The 23003-nt window shown below is 35.8% G+C and overlaps 1 protein-coding gene and 1 long non-coding RNA gene across 3 annotated transcripts in view; one reads left to right on the forward strand and one right to left on the reverse strand.

The window, feature by feature from the left end:
• The window catches only part of LOC130421317 (uncharacterized), a 792526-nt gene that overhangs the window by 359443 nt on the left and 410080 nt on the right, over positions 1-23003 (reverse strand). The gene's annotated exons all lie outside the window — the stretch shown is intronic.
• Positions 15343-20014, forward strand: LOC130421365 (uncharacterized). 2 transcript variants are annotated; one of them, XR_008906789.1, is made up of 5 exons: positions 15343-15418; positions 16016-16214; positions 17066-17191; positions 18839-19025; positions 19601-20014. It is a non-coding gene; the product is annotated as an uncharacterized LOC130421365 (long non-coding RNA). The 2 variants fall into 2 exon arrangements; XR_008906790.1 differs by lacking the exons at positions 18839-19025; positions 19601-20014 and adding an exon at positions 18257-18319.

A 23003-nucleotide genomic window follows, 5' to 3' on the forward strand; every position in this document is an offset into this window, starting at 1 on the left:
TCGGGACCTCACTTCAAAGTGGTGTATGAAATTATCCAAGATGGCTGCTACAGCGAGTATATATATAAGCCTTTATTTATGGGTTTAGTTAGGATTTACACAACAAACAATCATAATGTTTTTGTTCAATTTAATGTTGTTTTCATTTTCCTGTCTTGAATACCTGAAACATTTATAAAAAAATTGCTGCACGATAGAACCACAACATATACCACTTTAAAAATGTAATCGTAACCAGAACTGCACTGTGTGTGGTGAGCTGCTTTTTGGTCACTTTTTAGGGTGTAATACACAAAACTAATATGACTTCAGCTGACAGCAGCATCTTGGAAGTGTGTGATAAATATTGCCGCATCTCTGTAGGATCAGTATTACATAACACACATACTCACCATCTAAACTGACAAAGTAACTAACAGTTAAGTGCCTTAAAGTAACGTACTACAAACACACAAACCATAAATAAATGACCTATACATTAAATAAATAAATATAATCAAGAAATAATAACCAATAATAAAGAGAGACATGCCGGCTCCGCCGCAAAGCCCCTTTAAAACATCCTTTCTAAAAAGAGTATTTCAATCAAAACTATTGAATACTACAACGATTTTACACTTAGGAGAGCTGAGTCAAATTTCAAAGTTTGCTTTATTGTCAATTCTTCAACATGTTCAGTACATACATTTGGAGGATTGAAGGCGCATACGAATAACACTACACAGAATAAAAATATTGATAAAAAAACTGATTATTTACATGTATTTACATGTGTAAAATACAACTTTTACAAGCAAGCCTAGTTAAAAAGATCAAAGGAAGGTAGGTAATGGCAGATAGAGTGAAAGGACCTGTGGATGAGTTCAGAGTTCAGTGATTTTTTACCTTTTGGGATGTCACCACGAGATGTTGTTTGATTGCAGAGCGTAAGGATCTGACGGGTACATAAGTGTGTATTAGCGAGTGAAGATATGGAGCTGCAGAACCAGTGGTGGTCTTGTAGGCCAGAAGTAGAGTCTTGAATTTGAAGCGAGCGACTACTGGAGTCAATGTAACTGAATGAAGAGAGGAGTGAAGTGTGTTCTCTTCGGTTCATTGAAGAACACACTTCTGTAGAGGTTTGGTTGTGCAATCTGGAAGTACATAAATGCACGGTGCCGCTGGTCCGCCCCTTCCGGCCTTAGACTGGTGGTCTGGATCATGTGTCCTAAAATGAGTTCCTGCAGGCCTTCAGCTGGATACTCTTGGTTTTAATATTAAATTTAAATAGATATTTTTATGCTTTTTTAGTTGACAAATTCAAAATAATTTCCCCAGATTGATTGTTGAAGTTTAAGATAGTCATTCACGTGTTATTTTCCAATTCAAATGAGGGCAGTCTCTCCTCCTGTTTTGTGAAATAAATGTAAAACTTGAATAATAATGTGTTTGTTCACAAACTAAGAGTGAACTACTGTTGCATTGCACCACAAAAACACAACATTTCGGAATATGTCACCTTTAAATCACACCAACCTAAAGTCTTTTTTTGGGTTATTGCAGTATGAGTGTTGTGTAAGTGTGTTGAGCACACAGTGAGGGTGTTGTGAGCTTACACTTTTAGTTTGACATTGTGACATCACATCATGAGTATTATGAGAGCTCATGGTGGGATCACTGGAGGATCAAATTGTTGAATGTGTAATAAAATGTACATCTTGAATATGTTGTTGTGAAAATATATATGTATTCAAGTTATATTTCAGGTGCATTTACCTTTATTTGGACAGGAAAGTGGAGATCAGACAGGAAAGCTTTGGGCAGATGGGGAACCAGGACAGGCAAAGGGACGTCGAGACGGCATCATGAGTGCAGTGACGCTATAGTTGCACCGACAAGGAATATAAATGAAGTGCCTACAATAGAGCATCAACTACTGGACAATATTACACCTGTGTTTTGAAACAATAAACCACAAAAACTTAGTATATAGACCAAATAAATATTGACATTATTATTTGATGTTTCCTCTTCTTCTTTGTGTACTTTCTGTTTCTTGTTAAAACAGGATTTGACAGAAAACTTCTCTCCTGAGACTCTTAATCTCTTTATTTAACTAATGGTTGATAAAAGTGATGACATACTTTGGACGATTTAGTTATTCTTTACTACATATTATATTACATATTTTGTATTCAAATATGTTATAAAAGGGACAGTTTACAAAAAGTAATTCAATTACATTTAATTAAATAGTCATTTTTTTTTTTAATATTTAAGTGCTCTCCTTTTAAGTGCTTAAAACAGTGTTTCAATAAGAACACTTGTGTATTAATAAAGGGAAAAAAACAAGAGAATATAGAACAAAACATGAATTACATTGTGACATCACATCATGAGTTTTCTGTGAGCTCAAATTGTTTATATTCATCACAGGTTGCCCAACAAGAATATGCACCTTATCTGACAGCTACATTCTCAACTATCAGAATGTGTTCCCACTGCTATGATTGACAAATGTAGTGTTAACAGACTGAACAGCTTAGGACCTTCTTGTTGTAATGAACAAAAGTCAAAATTTGATACATTTCAGAATACCATATTATACCATATTACACATCATCACTTTTATTCAGCAATCTTGCTATACAAACAGTTCAATCAAACCATTTTCATCAGATCTTGTGTTGTTTGAAGTACAGTACAACATAAACATTAACATTATGTAGTTAGGCCTATTTGCCTTTAATTATTTATTATTATGGATGACAATCAATATGGAAATCGCTTTTAGAAACTTCCTGAGATCGTAGATATCTTTTCAGGTTGTTGACAGAGCGTTGACAGCTAAATTGTGCACATAAGGTTTGGAGATCATCGCCCTTTTTCTCCGAAACACAACTAGTAATAATATAAAATTCATTAATAAACACTGTGTCATTATTACACCTTTTCTACAAAGTTGGAAAGTATTTAAATCTAGTTTACACAACGAGCAAAGATATTTCCAATGTTTTTTTTTTGTCTTTAGCCCTATTCAGACGGGACTAGTTTTCATAACAACATCTGTTTTCACACAACTACTGTGATCTTATGTACCAATTCGGATTGGACTAGATCAGACAATAGAGTTTGGCTGCAGACGATGCACTCTCAGCCGCGCAATGTTACTAGGACACATGCACTCTCAGACACATGCGTGTTTTGGTACAAGCACAGGCCACTATTTTTATTCAGTTTGTACAGGTTTAAGTTAAAGTAAAAGTGTTGTATTTAATTATTAGGTAAAGGTTACAGAAAATGATCCTGATATTTAACATTATCTGATATCTCACAAGTGCAGGGCCCTCAACGACATTGTTAGAGGGTTCAGCAACTGCTAAGGATTTTTTTTATATATACAACAATTCTATATTTATTGAATTCATACAATACAGGTAAGATTGGTGTATTTAAAATTAATACAATTTCTCTGTTTCCATTCAAGACGTATTGCAAACGTAAGCCCTATTCTCACGGGATTAGTATTACCTGGGGACCTCTAGTCATTTGTAATAGTTGCAGAGGTTGTCTGTGATCTTAATCCGAATTGAATCGGCCAGGTCTGTAATTCTGTAAAGTAAAAATTCCCCCTGCAAATGACCAACCATCTTTTGATGAACACCGAAGTCCTGTGATAATATTAGTCCTGTGTGAATCGACATTTCTGTGATTTGGCCCCTCATATATCCTTTTCTTCCTGTTATCCAACGTTTGTGAATAATAGAGGCTGTTGTCAAGTGTTTTGATATTATTTTGGGTGCTGGATCATATCCATACCTGCCAACACTGTCGTTTTGGCCCGGAGTCTTCCGTTTTGTTACTTATCATGGAAACTCCTGTAACATTTGATACCTGTGATCGTGTTCGGTGATCTTCTGTCCGGTTCGTGGATCTCAAATCTTAACTGGTACGGTCAAATATCATTATACACCATACAAACTATACGCAAAGCCTTGCCATCATATCTGGAAAATAAATCTGTAAATGTAAGTAAAATCACAGGCTTCACTTATCTGTGCGAATGCACCACATGTAATTCAGATGTTAGGAGGTCATTTCTAAATCACACAAGGTCCCCAGATAATACTAATCCCATGTGAATAGAGCTTTACTGTCACACAAACTATCAAACTCTCTCTCATACACTATTATAATGTCACTCACACACTATCAAAGCTTTTTATGCACGGTACCAAACTCTCATTCACTTCTAACTATATTATCAATAACACACTATCAAAGGTTTCACACACACTACCAAACTCATTCACACATGCACTATCATTCTTTGTCACACATACTACAAAAGTCATTCATGCACACACCACCAAACTATAAGGTTTAAAATGGCATGTTGTCATGACAAACTAGGCAAATTGATGCTGTATTTTTTCCCCGAACAGGAAGAGACTTAAATGGCGTCTTATGTAGCCCTTTTCTAACATGTAACATAAATCTTAGGAGTCCTCAGAATGTGTCTGTGAAGTTTCAACTCAAAATACAGCACTGATCTTCTATTATACTGTGGCCAACACGTCTATTTTTGCCTGGAGGGAAAACAGGCTGTTTTGGTGAGTGTCTCTTTAAATGCAAATGAGCTGCTGGTCTCCGCCCCCTTTCCAGCTAAAAGCTCATGGCTGTATGAGCCGGTGCTTCAAACAGCAAAACTGTAGAGAATGATCATTAGGGGAATGAGAAACAATGTCTCATATAAAAAAAACACATTGTTTTGAATTAGTGAGAGTACATATGACAAACACAGTATTTGTTTAAAAACTGAGCATGCTGTTTTCTGAGTGAATGCACAAATGCGTAATGTCTTTAAATCTGGAACATTGCTCTTCTAAGTGACAATTAACATGATAAGTGCATTATGCACACAAGAAACTTTAGCTTGTTCACAAATTTTCCATGGCTCCGTACAATGTTTACAAGATCATCAAAATGTTAAGTACGTCATCAACTTATACTATGTGAGGTGGTTTATGTTACATGACAATCTAAAAATCTAAACAGTATTTAAACATTATTCAGAATTCTCCCTGACTGTAAAGTGATGTCGATTCTATCACAGCAAACCGGCATATCCTCATATGGCGTACTATACTGAAGTGATACCGAATATTCATATTCCAATTCCTAAAAACATTAATTTATTGCCTGAGACTGGTTGTTATGGGCGAGCAACTTAGGAATTGGGAATCACTAGAACTGAAACGTCATTACTCCACCAGAGGTACATTTATGCCAGCTCAACAGACTATAAAAGTTCACTTTAATACACAACAAACTACACTAGTCAACGTTTGAAGTGGATCAAAAAAGTGAATCAAAATTGTCCTAAGCCAAGACCAGGTATTGTTCTACATTCATGTATAAACATGTAGGTCTGCTTATAATCAATGTTGTCATCAATGGGATTTTATTCCTCATTACTTTTAATGATGCCCAGATATGATTCTTTCTCACAAGGTCTTAATTGGCTTGTCACACATTTGTGAAAAACAAAAGTTCACCAAAATACTGTTGGTTGTTCAGTAACTATGTGATTCACCTGAAGTCACAATGCACTAGAAATGCCTCTTAATGTCGTGCACAATGTTGTGCCTTTGGAATGCCTCGAGGTACCAGCAAAATGGTCATAATGGTGATGCACTGGATAGTCTACTGTACAGTACTGTAGTCACTCTATGTCAAGTGTCAGTGTATAGACTCAAAACAGGAAAGAAAGTTTTTACAGTTCAACAAAAAAGATGTTATTGAACATGTTAGAGCAGATCAATAATCTCTGTACTGTAAAACAAGCGTGAATTGCATGGTTTAACAAATGCAACAAAAGTCATGAACAAAAAAAAACAAATGTTATCCATTGAGACAACGAGGCGTTCCCAGGCCAGCCGGGAGACATAGTCCCTCCAGCATGTCCTAGGTTTCCCCGGGGTCTCCTCCCGGTGGGACATGCCCGGAACACCTTCCCGGGAAGATGTCCAGGGGGCATCCGGAAAAGATGCCCGAACCACCTCAGCTGACCCCTCTTGATGTGGTGGAGCAGCGGCTCAAAAACTTGAACTGACACCTTACCGTGGTGGAGGGGTTTGAGTACCCGCTATGTTGTCAGGGGCTATATGCCCCTGTTAGGGTCTCCCAAGGCAAACAGGTCCTAGGTGACGGGTCAGACTAAGAGCGGTTCAAAAACCCTTATGATGACCATTAAACCTTTTTTTATAAATGGATGATTAAATATAATATAAATTGTTATATTACTAACCATAGCCAGGCTGATCATGCATGCATGCTGGGAGTCAAGAATGAGTTTTGTCACCATTGTTGAGATTCATACACTGATTCTTCATGTCTGTGTGCATCTAAACTCTTCTGAGATTTAATATTAAATCTGTGTCCAGTTTTCAGAAACCATTGTAGACGTCAATATGCAAGTAAATTCCCTTCCACTATTTTGTTCTTTCAGCAGCACAGCATGCAATCTAGATGAGATCAGTGCATTGAACAGGATGATGGACATTTAAATAACCAACATCAGTCGATAAAATTCTCATTTGCCTTACAATAACAGTTCTACTTTAAAAACACACAGATTTTAAAGTTACAATTGTACTTTAAACACACAGTGAAAAACACATTTGTATATAAAAGTCAAGGGTCAAGAGCCCAACTCAAGGAAACATTGATCACCATGATGGTAACTGTTCTCATAGGACATTTAAATTGGATCAACGTAATTTAAAAGTGTTACCAATTGAAGGCCTTTTTTTAATTGATCCAACTGTTAAATTTTTGCAGTGTGCATATAGTAAATGATGACAAAATAATCAAGATATGTTCAGTTTGAAGATTAATGGTAAAAAGTGATCTATTGACAGCCCTAACGTTTATTAAACAAAGGTTATACAGAATATTTACTTGACACACATTGGCTTGCACGTGTCAATTTTTTAAATAGGAGAATGCACACATCATTTCCTGAAATTTGAGTTCTGTTTGTTGTAACAGTGAAATAGTAGTGGGTAGAAAAATACACAAGTAACAAGGAAATCAAATATGAAGACATGATTTTTTTTTAATGGGAGGTACAAATGATGGGATGTGCTCAAAGGCATAAAAACCGCAAGAAATACTGAAGCAGATTCAAGAGAGGAACACACAACTCACAACTGCTGAAAAGTAAGAACAATTTACTTAATTCCTATTAAAATGATTATTTTGATATGATTTCATTTTAATGGTGTCTAAATTAGAATTAGCTCACACTGGAAAATCTTTGGACAAAAAAATTGAAACTGTTTGTAACTGTTTATATAACAGACTCATTATAACTTAAGGGAACACTTTATGAGAACTTTCATTAATAAATAATTTACAAACATTATATAATGCTTAACAAATCATAAGTTACCATATATTCTAATAGCCAGAAACATAAGTTAATGTGTTTGTGAATATTTACTAATAAACTTATTAAACACAACCTTACGATTAACAGATCATTATTTAATGTAAATTAAAATAGAAAAGATTTTAACAGATATTATAAAACGATTGAAAGCTTTTGAAGTTGAACAACACGTTTGCTGCTCTCGAGTATGATATAGCTAAGGTTTAGTGGCATGTGTAGTTCCTTCATAATAACTTTGAGCATTTAAATAAGCTGAATGTTATTTGATTTTTCTTTGACAAATAAAATGAAGTTGTACACATGAAAGTAAATTAATTTAATTATGTGTGTTGTGTTGACCCAACTAAACAAATGCATCCTGAATGAAATTATTGTGTGTATAATACGTCTGCTAAATTAAACAATTTAACATTTTTGGGCAAAGATTAGAACCTTGCATGGGATAAAAAGCTTAGAAAAACATATTTGTCTGTAATAAATATCAGGTTACTTTTAATTGAAAAAACTTTTTCAATGTCATTTTTTACTAATATTAAATATAAAGCAAAAGCATAAACCATAACATAAATATACATAAAAAAACTAATAAAATTATCTTTAACAGTTTTGACTGTAACCGTCGTTTTCTTAAAGTTTAACTGACATCAGTGTGCCAAGGGGAGGTATAGTAGTAAAAACGACAATTGAATTTATCATTTGAGATTTTCAACATGTTTCTTCCTCAGAAATGTCTCAGACTCTATATTTCAGTCTTCTTGTCATTGGTGAGTTTGTGTTTCTGCTTTTATAATGTCATGAACATTTATTTTGTGTGTTTTGATAAAGACTCAAACTCTCTCTTATAGCTCTCTGTTCAATATCTGAATGCATTGGTCTGAGATTAATCCACTACAATGGTGAGTGACAGCCAACCTTTACTTAACAAAACATGATCTGAATACAACAATAATAAACAGTTAAGAGACAGAGATACATTGAGTGAAATTCGCTGCTGATTTTGTAAGTTTGGCTGCTTACAAAGAAATGAAGTGTCAATAATTTTATGGCAGGTTTAATTTAACTGATAGAAGAATCAGGGGTCACATGTATGAAGAGAGGTTATACATTGATTTGCATTTTAGTTACTGAAATAAGTATTTGATGCCCAAGCAAAACATACTGTAACTTTGTACTTGTGGAGAAACCCTTGTTGGCAAGCACAGATGTAAAACATTTGGTCAGTTGGTCACCAGGTGTCACGAGACATTTTAGTCCACTCCTCTGTCAATCTTAAGGTTTCTTGGCTGTTGCTCAGCAGATTAGAGTTGAACCTCCTTCAAGGATTTTCTAAGTAATATGAGGTACATGACATGAACACATCATTTGCCTAAAATCACTGCTTGCCTAAAACCATTTGCCCAAATCCACTGCCTTGTGGTTTTATGATTTGATGGATCTGATCAAACATAAATGATGCAAAACACATGCATTATGAGTTTGTAATAGTAAATTACTATGTAGAATATCTCTGCTTGCCATCCGAAGGCACTTTGCTCAGTGACATGAGGTCATGTGCAACCTATTGTGTTACGACCCGATCGTGGTTGTGATTTTGTGTTCAGGGCTCACCTGTCTGTTTGGTAGTCTGGCTTGTGCCAACTTGTTGCTTTGATTATTTTTTAACAGAGAAATTAGAGGTGCAGTTAATGTAACACTGTAACATCACTACTCCTAATATGCTACTTGTCTCCATCTTTAGGTGCACCATCAAGGAGTGTAGTTACCTGTGAATCCCAAACTGCCTTCCTCAACTGTTGTGAGTTCTCTGTGTTTCCTTTAAACAATGCATTTGCATGTTGTACAATGATTTTAAGACCATATAACCAAATGGAAATACTACTAAAACTACTAAAACTACTCCTAAAACTCTGTTTTGCATCATGTACACCCTGAACAAACCAGATATCAGTAGTTTTAGCAGCATTCAGTTCAAACGGAAATCTTATCCAGTATCACATTTAGTTGGTCTGAAACAGTGATTGTGCATTAAAAGGTTTCAACCATGTCACTACACAAATGAGAGGTCTAAACTTATTTACAGAGCGCATTTTCAATTTTGGTCGCACACCTGCGCAATACTTATGTGCATCCCTGCATATAACACATTAAGAAAACATAAAACACACTTGTGGATAATGTTACATTTTTCAACAGACCAGGGAACTATAAAAGTCCTTTCAGCCAATTATGGGCGTACAGACAGACAGACCTGCTCTACTGGAAGACCTTCTTACCAGCTCTCAAATGTTTGCTGCACTCAGAGTACGTCTCTAAGTGTGGTGGCCGTTAGGTAAGAGCAGTAAATGTCTCTGAAGAGATATGAGATATGAAAGTGACGTAATCAATTATTATGTTTTTGCTGTTCTTTGTATTTATTGACACAGATGTGATGGAAAGACGAGTTGTTCCATTGTTGCGGAGAATGCAGCTTTCAGGGATCCTTGTTATGGAACTTATAAATACTTGACTGTGTCTTACAAGTGTGTTGCACCTCCACCACCACAAACACGTGAGTTTTGCACCTAAATGATCCCTAGACCTCACAAAATCACCTGTGTAACTGCGTGATGTTGGGTATTCTTGATGAAGAGAAGCATCATCTAACAGCTGAAGTCACTGATCTCATCCAGACTTCACACAGTCATCAATCCTGTGACAATGATATATTTCTGAAAGATTTACAGACACACAGTATTACAAACATAAAAACAATCCCCTCAAAAGCACAGACACATACAGACAAAATCAGCCTTCGTCCAGTAACAATACTGAAATGCTATCAATTTAAGTTAGCACAAGTTAGCATGATGTTAACAGGGTTTATTGGGATGGAAATAAGAATTAGGCATGTGTAGTTGAGGTGTTCCCTTTAGTTGCTAGGTTTTGTTAGAGTCTATCATGCAATTAGTAGATGCTGCCAAGGTGTGCCTGCTTGTTAGTAAAGTAGTCTGGCTTGTGCATAGGTGTTGCTAGGGTGTTGTAGTGGTTACCATGGTGCTCCATGTGGTTGCTAGGCATTGCTTAACTCTAGGCTCTATATGCTGATTTCTAGGGTGTTGAAATGGTTACTAGGGCTTTCCATGTGGTCGCTAGGCATTGTGAGGCTCTCTAAGCTGGTAGCTAGGTAATTGTAGGGTGTTTATTTTGGCTGGTAACAGGGCGTTGCTAGGCTAGGATGTATAGCTGGTTAGTAAGTAAACCATCTGGTTGCTAAACAGTGTTAGGGTCTTTGAGCTAATTGCTCTGTGCTGAGAGATAGGCTCTGTCCAAAAGCAGTAAAATGCTTCCTTCGAAAGCTGCATTACAAGGTCAGAAGGCATCAGGGTGCTTCTGAATCCAAAGCTGCTCCACTTCCTGTCTCCCGCAATACCTTTATCTGATGGATTTTTCAAGGCAACATAGATGTTTCCTCCACTGCCTTTGATGACCGTCAATCCTGCCTGTGTGTGTCCGTGGAAGAGGTGAAAGTCGAGCAGGGCTCTGCTCATACAAATAAAATGGCTTGTGACAAAATAGTCGGAGAACAATATTGAATGAATTAAAGTTTTACAGAGAAACTAGAGGCGCAGTTAATGTAACACTGTAACATAACTTCTCATTTGCTTCTCGTCTCCATCTTTAGGTGTACCAAAGGTTGTAGTTACCTGTGAATCACAAACTGCCTTCCTCAACTGTTGTGAGTTCTCTAGGTTTCATTTAAACAATGCATTTGCATGTTGTATAATAATTTCAAGACCAAATAACACATTAAGAAATCATAAAACACACTTGTGGGTAATGTTTCATTTTATCAACAGACCAGGGAACTATAAAAGTCCTTTCAGCCAATTATGGGCGTACAGACAGACAGACCTGCTCTACTGGAAGACCTTCTTACCAGCTCTCAAATGTTTGCTGCACTCAGAGTACGTCTCTAAGTGTGGTGGCCGTTAGGTAAGAGCAGTAAATGTCTCTGAAGAGATATGAGATATGAAAGTGACTTAAACAATTGTAATGTTTTTGCTGTTCTTTGTATTTATTGACACAGATGTGATGGAAAGGCGAGTTGTTTCATCGTTGCGGATAATGCAGCTTTCAGGGATCCTTGTTATGGAACTTATAAATACCTGACTGTGTCTTACATGTGTACTTTTCCTTTTTAAGTATACAACTATTTTATTGTGAAGTGAATTTAATCATTTAGTTGTGGTCACATGTAATAATTGGACCAAAGATTTAATAAACATATTATAATGCAGTGTGTATATCATATGTGGAAGGTTTCAAGATAATCCATCTTTATATCCCAGCTATCCAACATATGTTTAAAAAATATTTAGGCAACACAAACAAACAATTCAAATTCAATTCAAATAAAAAAAGTAATGTATGTTTTGGTCAAGCTCTTTGGTTATATGAACATTACAAGTAGGCCTAGGCATTTTTTTTTAATATTTATTAATTGTTTTCTTAAATGCGGTGGATTCGATATCTATTTTATTTATTTCATATTTCCGCAAGCAGTGAACATTAATTCACTTAAATGTTAATGGTACTTCTATCCACTAGATGTCACTTTTCTTGTTACAATGGATGGATGGAAGCGTTTGTTCATTCATTGCGTAATTATCATGGCGGATTCAGATGTGTCGTGGAATTTAACATCACCTTCACATAAAGACAGCGGTTCATATGATTGCAGCCTCTCTTTACAGCTCATTTTGTGAAATTGTGTTTGTTATGCTTAGTGTTGGGTATCGTTTTTCTTTTTCGATACCGGTGCCAAATCGATACTTTTCAATGGTGCCGGTGCCTATAGGTGTCTAAATCAATACTTTTAAAAAAGTGCCCTAAAACACTGGTGGATGACATTAAAATACAATATGTAGCATATTGACAGATAAAGTTAAAAATCTGGCACTAAGCGTTTCCCAAAATTACAAGGATCACTTAACGTACCAAAACAACAACCCAAAAACCCAAATTACATAAACTAAAACTAAATACATTTGTTAAACACTGATATCAAACATAAACATGATAACAGAAAAGTTTTATGTTCTCAGTTTGTTGCTGCATTGAGCCACATTATGTGTTTTTTTTTAAACGTTAAATAACGTTATTTTCACATCTTATGTGGTGCGTTTTGGACCTTTATTCACCCAAACCTGTGAAGCATCCTTTTGGCTGTGCCTTGAATGTAGACTTCGTGTTTGTCACTGTGGTGCTATGTCTAAGTCTTTTATGGTTTCACTGTGAAGTGTCGTAAATATTCAAGATATAACAATTCTTTTGGGACTGATAAGAACATTGAGAAGTCATTGGTAAAGAAACATAAATGTTTTATTAATTTGATTAAGCAATTGATCAATATTTTGAACACAATAACAATGAGTGAATGTATAATACAATATGATCGAACATCTCCTTTATAAATAAACTGTATTTATTCAGGTAGGCTAATAAGATAATAAAATCAGGTTAATATAAATATTAGAAAACTATGAAAATTAGGATGATCATTTGATAACAGAAAGAACTAATACAGCTGATATACGGCATACATTTGGAACTGAAATAACTGAATACAAACATTATGAACAACAAAAAGAAGAAACAAGCAACACCTCAACTTGAATCCTCACTTTCAGAGTGAAGAGGGAAAGAGACTGAAATTCATAAATCAAATAAAATAAACTGTTGGTGTTTAACTAGCGAGATATGTTTAATAAGTTATCATACAAAACATAAAATGAAAGTACCTGTCCAAGCTGCGTCTGTCAAAGACAAAAGCATGCTATGAGCAGACCTTTACAGTATTGTCCTGCAAGATCATTAACATTTTTGTAATAATTTTTAAGAGCCATGAACACAATACATAGTAAACAATGTTAAATTACAAACTTGTGTTCTAAAACTGATGAGCAAACACTTTGCCTAATGAGCCAGTAGATGGCAAATCGACAACATTTATATTTTTTCTCGGTCGCTGTGGCGCATTTCTTATATCAAACTGAAAATTCTCAAAGAGTCTTGTTAAAGTATTTATATTCTGTTGTTTCTTGCATTATCTATTGTTTATTTCATGTGGATCATGACACATGATCATCACATGTTTCATCTGTGAAACCACCTGTAAAAACATTAAATCCGGAACCCGACTGGTATCTGAAGACGTTTTTTAATATAAATGTAGGGAAAACATATGCATTTAATTTCAGTAGTTTCATGAATGAATAGCTTGCTATATTTAAATACCCATAGGGCTGCAACATTATTGCAAAAATCATAATTCTTATTAATCCTCTTGATATTACAACATACTTTGAGGTAAATGCATACAATATTTTCATTAAACATTCAAAACAACTGATAATTAACAAATTGATTACTGTTGTAGTCTCCAGTAACTGTAGTACGTACTTATTTTGTTCAAATTAAATGATTAAAATCGTAATTTCGGAAATTATACTTTGTACTTTGGAGCAGAGATAGATCGATTCACTGCGAGCCGGTTGAAAATCGATTATTAAATGTGACGAGACAAGCTGGTTGTATATGAATAGCAATATATGTTTTGAACAGCAGAGGCCGCTGTTTACTGCAAACTTGCAGTACAAAGAAGATTAAATTCTAAAAGTGGAAATTCAAAGGGAGACTAGCAACTGTCTGTCATCATACATCTAACACATTAAACACAAAGATGTTTGTGTAGACAAACTGCCGTCCAGTCACAAAATAAACCAGAAAATTAGAGGGAAAACTGGAAAATGACAAACATGTACTCAATAAATAAATAATCAAATAACAGATAATGTTTCATCACAAATAACTTATATTCTTATTCATTAACAATGTTTATATTTGTTTTAAATCAAAAATGTTACAACCATTTGTAATGTCAATTTTACGTAATGTATTGCTATATTTAGGCCACTACTGAAAACAGTGACATGTTGTCAAAAAATAAATTGCAGTATGTGTAAGTAAGTGTAACACTGTTCCCAAAAAGTATAAAAGTGTTTCCTCAGCACAAACTGGTTTCCTGCTAATAAACGGCGTCCTCGGTTCTCTGCCGCTTACACGTGTGGTTAGAAGTGTGTTTGATCTTTAAAATGAGAATGCACAAGAGACCCCGTTCTCAAGTGTGGGAACAGTCTCTACACTCCTAATAAAGGGTCACGTCTGATATGCAAACAAACTTTGTCTTATTCTAATTATACATCTTCAATGCTTCGTCACTCCAAACATCTAAACGCTCTGAGCAATAACACTCAAACAACAGAGCACCAGTGAGTGAGGAACACACAAAAAGGGTACAATGAAAAAAACACAGGCATAATTTATTGGTTTATTAAATATAATACTTAGAAGGTGAAACGACAAATGTTTACAGCAAGTATAAATTAAAAAAAAATAGTCTTCATTATAATTGTATTGTGCAAATTCCCTGCAAACACACAAGCTGCAATATTTCTAATTCTATACATTATTAAATTATATATTAAATATACAAATAAAGCTTATAATAACAACACATCTGAGTGAGACAGTCGCTGTAGGATTTTTATTGACCACCAGATAGCGAAGTAGAGCACTGTGTCAAAAGCTTCTATTAAACCATGCAGTTTGTTGAAAAAGCCTCACAGATTCAGAAGGACGGAAGTTCTCCAGGAACAGAGTTGGTCACACCTGCCCTAGGTGCTGTTTCTATCCTCAGACCGTGCATTGAATGTGTTCAGCTCAAGACAGTGGCGTAGACAGGGGAGGGGCCATGGGGGCACTGGCCCCTCCTGAAAACTGATTGGCCCCCCAGTGTGCCCCCACCCTTCTACTTGTCTGTCACTCAAAAATTCAAATCAAATCTTTCAGCTTGTAGTAGAATAATTTATGATTCCGCGTCGCGATGCTTCTCAACGAGGACCAAGAATAGCAAACTGTTTTCCAACGGAAAAAAAACACACGGTAAGTTGATCTATTTTATACAGCTTATTTTCTTTCGATTAGCGAGTTGTTGCAGTGCTAGAGTTTGGTAACGTTACCGTCTTTCAGTGTTAGGACGACCAGGCTCGATGTATTCTCTGAGAGCAGACCAACATAATGCTAATAATTACATCTAACGTTACTATGCTCCTGAGGCTGAATGTAACAGGGTTTTCCTGCGTTATGATTTTTTTCCCAGCCGATAAGCAAGTGATATTGCCAGCGAGGTGCCGAAACAAATCGTATGATGTTTATCTAGGCTAACGCTCAACACTTTAAAAGCTAACGTTACGTTAACTTTCAGAGGTGGAGGTCTTGAGTTACGTTACTACACTCTAAATAAAGAAAATTAAGTTACATGACATTGACTTCGAGTCTTGAGAACGAATATTCTAAAGTCTCGAACCGCATGCCTTGATAATGACTTGTTTTTTGGGGGTTAAACATTTTACCTGTTTTTAGTTTATAATTTTCCAGCTGGGCTGGTTGTGATAAAAGGTAAAGTTTTTGTCATCCGCCAATAAAACCATAGCATTTAAACAAATAGTAATTTCCTCCTTTTTACCTCTGTTATCTCAGGCAGTGTAACAGGACGTAAAGGCAGGGAGATATTCAGTATTTTTCTGCAAAGAAAGTGCCAGCCAGTGCCAGCCAGTGAGGGAGAGTCCGCGTGATGGTTTAACGTTACACACAGTGAGTTCAGAGCCTGCCTGCTCAACAGGAGACCTCTTGGTTCAGGAAGATTTGAGCATAAATCAGAACAGCCCTGTACACCCAGGTTAGTAGACAAGCTAGAAAGTGGACAGTGACTAGTGACGGGTCGTTCGTGAACGATTCGAACGAATCTTAAATGTGACTCGGGAAGAACGGGTCGTCTTGGAAAGTGATTCGTTCAGTCGCGCATGCGCATTGCGCAACACGCTCCGACGTTTAACAAATGCAATCAGAGCCGGAAAGAGAATTGATTAGTTCACCTCCCGAGTCTTCGGGTTCGAGTCGTTCGGTCTTTTGTAATGTGACGTGACAGCTTTGGACAGAGAAATTAGCTAATTTACAACCTTCCTAACAAACGGGTGAATAGCCTAGTCCTAGTGTTTGTCTATTGATAGAAAAAGACAGTGAAATGACAAATTAATCAAGATAAGAGGTGAGGTGAGCTACTCATAGACTAAATACCCATGTATACAAGTAATTCATCTTTTCTGTTTATTGTAGCATTATAGTTTTGTATTTGTTGTTATGTGATATTAAATAACGTTTGAATAAGTAGTAGATTTGTTAAGAAAAGTGACATGTAACATTTTAATTATACTTTGCTTAAATGAACGAAAGGAACGATATGACTCGAAAAAAGATTCGTTCATTTTGATGAACGAGACTCAAAGGTCCGAGTCAATAAAATGATCCGAACTTCCCATCACTAACAGTGACATGACTTTGGTAGGCTGTATTCAGGGCTACGCATTTATTTATATAACAGAAGTCCCTATATTGATATATTGGTACTTTAGTATATTGGTAATTTCAGTATCATACAGAAAAAAATGCACTCCTGATTGTTATTGTATGAATGCATACAGTTATGTAGTTAAAATCCTTGTATTTTACTAATATGCCTTTGTGTTATAGCTGTCTCTAGGGATGAAACAGATGAGAGTGAAAGTGATGTGAAAGAGATGGATACTTGTCACCCACCTTCAGAAGTGTAATCTGAGCTTCCACTTACTTCTGATACTGCTCTTACTGGACCTGATGGTATGTCTTTTTTATTTTACATGTAAAATAGCCAATACATAATTGCATTAAGGAACTGTTGCTAACTGTGTGTCTCATGTGCCTTTGAAACAGAAAGTTTGGGGGTAGAATTGTTGCATATTACCAAATAAATAGATTAAGATTCAAAAACAAATGTAAAGAGATTCACAAAAGTATATCAAATTCACAAATAAATAGATTAAGATCCACAAATAAATGTAAAGAGTTTCCCAAAAAAATATAAACTCACAAATAAATAAAATGAGATTTGCAAATAACATTTTTTTTTTACAAATGTTTTATTATTTTACAAACACAACTCTGCCTGGCATTTATTTGTGAATTGCTTTCTGTGCATTTGTAAATCGCTTAATCTATTTATTTGTGAATTTGATATACTTTTGTGAATCTCTTTACATTTGTTTGAGAATCTTAATTTATTTATTTGGTAATATGCAACAATTTTACCCCCATAGAAAGTGCCTCTGATAATTGATTCCCATTTCCTAATGCTTCTTCCCAGACATTGGATTATTTTATTTATTACAGTTTTTCTTTCACTTTTGTAAAGTGATAAGTTAATATAAATTGTATTTTATTGTTTTGATTTAGAGCAGTGAATAACTGCTATCAAAAGATAATAGGGTATCACTGTTTATTGCTGATTTTAAAGCTTACTGAACTTGAAATGATTTGGATATCTACAGTTCTACATAAATACACAACATAAGAATGGCCCCTCTATATTAATTGTGGCCCCTCATGTGCCCCCCAGTTGAAAAAATCCTAGAATCGCCCCTGGCTCAAGAATGACCCATGTCACAGGGTTTTCATAATTATGTTTCCCCATGTGGTCTGTGATTAAGTGTAAACCGTTCTTCATTCATTCAACATCCAAGGATTTTTTCTGATGATATTATCAGTGGACATATTGATATAATCTGTGACAGAGTTAGTGTGTTCATTAATGTCTGTGTCTGCTGCATCATGGGTAATCTGTGGATCTGTGGTTTTGAAGAAGTGTGAAGATGACCTCACTCATGTTCTGCATTTGTTTGCATGCAGACAGAAGAAGAATGGAGAAGTGATCATCTCTGCTTGGTTGAATGAAGTTGGAGAAAACCTTTTTCAAGTTAACCCTGTTAAAGTCTCTGACAACAAAAGTCATAACTGATCCCTGTGTCCAATTATTTTAAGACAACAGAAGTATTTTACAAATATTACTAAAGTACAGAATGTGTTTATGCCGCCCATCGATTGAATGCGAGACTCCGGTTCCATACACAGATGTTTATTAACACTTTAACACCGTAGAACTAAAAGTTCAAGTAAACAAAATAAAAGACATCAAATATTGCAAAACAATACATAAATGACAAATAAAGAATACAGTAATACTGACCACTTTAGCCTGCTTCTCAACCAACGGCAGAGTCATTTCCCAGAAGCAATCTTCAAAGTCAAATATACTTAAACTTATACGCAGTTGAAACAGGGAGTATAAAGAATTAAACTAGCATGAATCGCTACATGTGCGCTTGGTCCCTGCGCTTTGGTTACGGGGCTTACTTCCGGTTTTCGGAATGTCAAAATAAAAGTACATGAGTATTTCAAATATATTCAAAATACCGGCTGCATTTACAGTAGGCCGTTATTGTGTCATGACTCAGTCGATGTGAAAAGAGGAAATGAGAAACACAGGAAGAGTTACAAATGTTCTCATGAAGAAATATAAGTAGATGATGAGAAGAGACTCAGTAAGAGAAACACAACATGACTGAGAAGAGTGATATATGTCTGCTGGGACTGATCCTTCTCTCTTCACTATTCACAGGTAAACTATACAACACATTTATTTCATCAGATTTCATTTCATTACTCTCACTGACATTCTGACAAACATGTTCAGTTTTATCTCATGTCACATTTATTATAGAGTTCATGTGTCTTATTCTCACGTTCAAAAGTCTGATGTCAAGAGCGATGATAGAGGAACTAGATCACATGATTTACTGTCAAATCTTCTGATTTATATGATGTAAAAATAATCAAAATCTATCTGTCATTAAAGCAATAAGCCCCAAGAAGCAGTGGGTTACAGTGTATTTTATAACAGCTAAGGGCGTTGTGGCACGACACAAAGTTGAGTAAAATACACTGTAAGCCACTGCTTCACGGGGTTCTTCCATATGCTTAGCAAGGATTCATAAAATAAATTAACGAAATGATATTTAGGTTATGTTGTGCAGTCAGCTGTTATAAATTGAGGTATTTTATAACGGCTTAGATCTCCGCTCAGCCAATCAGAATCAAGGACCAGAACTGACTGTTTTATAATAAGAGATAAATATTAAACTGTTTGAATATATTGTGATGTATTAATATGAATGATGTCATCTGCTGTTTCAGGTGTGAGTGGAGCACAAGATGTGTTCATCAGTTCTGGTGAAAGTGTGTCTCTGTCCTGTAATGATGCTCTTCATCAATGCTCCTCAACTACATGGATCTATAATAATTATACAAGATCATCATCTGAAGAAGTGTTTACTGGAGGAATAAAGAAGAATAACACAGAGAGATCTGAGAGACTGAGTCTGACATCTGACTGCTCTCTCAACATCTATAAAACAACACAACATGATAATGGACGTTACACCTGCAGACAATATGTGAATGGACATCAACATGGACCTGATTCACGTGTTTATCTACATGTTCTTCATGGTCAGTGTTTCTCTTCATTTATATGAACACATGTTTAACTTCAGATCACAGTTCTCTTTATCTCTTGTGTTTTCACTGAAACTCATGAGTACTGAGAGTGTGTTGTGTGATTTGTGTTTCAGTGTCTTCATCATCATCATCATCATCACAGACTGAGATAAGAGCAAACACACCTGTCACTCTCTCCTGTCAGCTGTTTACATATTACTGTGGTCATGTGTTCAGTGATGATGGATTTCAGCTGGTGTGGATGAATCAGACTGATGTTGATCTACAGACAGACTCCAGATATCAGATTAGATCAGATAAACTCTGTCTCATCTCTCTGACTACAACACTCGTGAATGAAGACGACAACACACAGTTGAGATGTGTGCTCAAACACAAGAATGACATCAAGACCTCAGTCACATATACTGTCAGATTTACAGGTAAGACATCACTCTGATAGGAGTGTCCTGAACTCAAAGTGACTTCAGTCATTAAACTCTGTACTGATGATGAAGAAATGACATAAACATGAAATATGATTGTGATGTTCTACAGTATGATGTCTCTGAACATTCATCATCTTCTACAGATTCAAACAAGATTCTAGTGACCACCACAAACCCTGAGAGATTGTCAACTCTTAACACACCAGAAACTACACAACAACAAGGTACATCATCACTGTCTGTCTCACTTCAATCTCTGTGTTTGTGTGTGAGTATGTGTGTGTGTTTCCACATTATGACGCATCTTAACTAAACTTTGTTTTTTACAGCATCAACTACAACATCAATAATAATAAGAGGTATGAAGTGTTGATTGTGATCCATGTGTCCTGTTACATAAGTACATGAGTGAAACTCTCACTGAACTCATCTTGTGTTTGTTTCTCATGTGTAGTGTTTGAGAGTTTGATGGATTTAATGGTGTTCTTGTGTCTTCTAGTGATTCTAGTGATTGTTGAGGTGTCAGTGTTTGCTGCTCCTACTGTCATTCTTCTTCAGATCATCTGTGCAGGAAGAGCGCGTGAGTTTTCATCATCATCATCATCATTCACATTCACCTGAAACAATCCAGAAAACAAACAGCAGAACTTCATCACTTTTATTGACTTTTATCTTCTCAGAAAACAGAAGAAGGACTCAGAACGCTCATCCAGAAGACACAGTGATGTCAGCAGTTTAAGAATAAAATCCTCTCTTTATGAGTAAATTACAGCGAGCTTTATTTGATCAGATTTCATACATATGTGTGTAATGCTTTTAAACGATACTTATTGTCATGCCTGTATTAAACTGATAGTTCACCCCAAAATGAAACATCTGTCACCATGTACTCGCCTTCAAATTGTTCTAAACCTGTTTTGTTTTCCTTTTCCTCTTGATCACAAAAGAAGATATTCTGAAGAATGTGTAAAAGTAAAAAGTTCTTGGTCACCATTGACTATAGTAGTACTTTGTTTGTTAACACATTCTTCAAAATTCCTTTATTGTGTTCAGGAGAACAAAAGTATTTTATACAATTGTAATTGTGGAACTATTACTTTAAATATGCTAACAGACAGTCTGGCGGTTTGTGTAACTGTGTTTGTGTTTGTGTTATTGTATTTGTGTAACTTAGCTGAATTATGTGTTGACTTGTGTGATGTCTGTTAATTCCAGCTCAAACTTGTTTTGATTGTGCATAATTGCTGAATAAAAAGTCTGATACTGATCTCTGTCAGGGACTCAGAAGCTCTGTTAGCCACGCCCCCAGTACCAGACCTCAGTTGGCCACACTATTGATCACATGAACCTGTTCCTCATTCACTAATTACTGAACTACATATACTTTAGCTGTGTCCCAATTTGAAGGCTGCAACATTCTAAGGTCTCGTTTTTAAGCACAAAGCCCTGAAGTCCAGGAAGCAAACAGAAATGAGAAGGTCTGGCCTTATGTCTGTGTACTGTGCATATTCATTTTGTATTTGTATTTACCAATAATTTAAATGATACATAATAATTATATATTATTACTATTACTTATATTTTTTATTATTAAATATTAAATGGTTTTAAAATGATTATGCACAGTAGACACAAACATTTATTCTGGATTTGATTTATCATTTGACACCACTAAAACACACAGTAGTAGTGTACACAATGATGACAGTTCAGACATTATGCTTGACTGATGTCTACACAACAACTGTGTGTAGAGTAGAGTCCACGGCGCACACGGTCGTACTGTCACGGTACCTCACCTAAATGTGTCTCTAATGTGGAGAGCCTCTTCAGACGCGCGGTTGCACTTTGACCTCTGGAGCTCCTCTAAGCACACACTGCCAGCATTGTCAAAGTCAAAAGTGTCACCCTGACTGGCTTGTCCCATTACTTCATGGCGCAGGCAGTGGCATAAGATGCATGTTGCTTTGATAATGCTGTCTGCCAGGTCAGGGTTAACCTCCATTGGCCATTTGTAAACCCTGAATCTGAATGTCAAACGCATTTTCAGAGATCTATCATTCTCTTGACCGGTTGAGGTTGCAGATGTGCTTGTCTTCTTCAAGGCGCTTTCCAAAAAGGTTAACTGCCTCCACCTCTTGAAATGACCTCTCTTCACTTCTGGTCAGTAGGAATGGCACTCCTGAACCAATCACTTGTCGGTGGATGAAATCAAGTCCTGTCCTACATTTTTTCTCAGTTCAGAAGTGTTACTCGGGTATATGTCATGATACAAAAAAAAAGACAATCACTACATCCGTTTCATGACGACTTTAAATTGTGGTTGATAATATATTTTTTAATAAATCTGAAGTTATTATTTTTGGCCCCAAGCAAAACACTGTTTCTGAGTTTCCCTCTTGGCCCAAACCTAATAAGCTTGAAATTTGATTTGACAAACAGAAAAAGTCACGTTTTATCCTTAGATGTGATAAAATCACTCTTAGTCATGGCTTCTCAGCGCTTATTGCTTATTATGCAAACCAAATTCTATCTACTAAATAGTAAGAAAGTAAGTGATTTTGGACTCCTTTTGGAATGTGAACTTTAAGCAAGATAAAAGACCTAAAACTCTACCTTTTTAAAGGAGCCATATTGCGTGAATACGTTTT

This window comes from Triplophysa dalaica, chromosome 5, assembly GCF_015846415.1.
Source record: "Triplophysa dalaica isolate WHDGS20190420 chromosome 5, ASM1584641v1, whole genome shotgun sequence".
Lineage (NCBI taxonomy): Eukaryota > Metazoa > Chordata > Actinopteri > Cypriniformes > Nemacheilidae > Triplophysa > Triplophysa dalaica.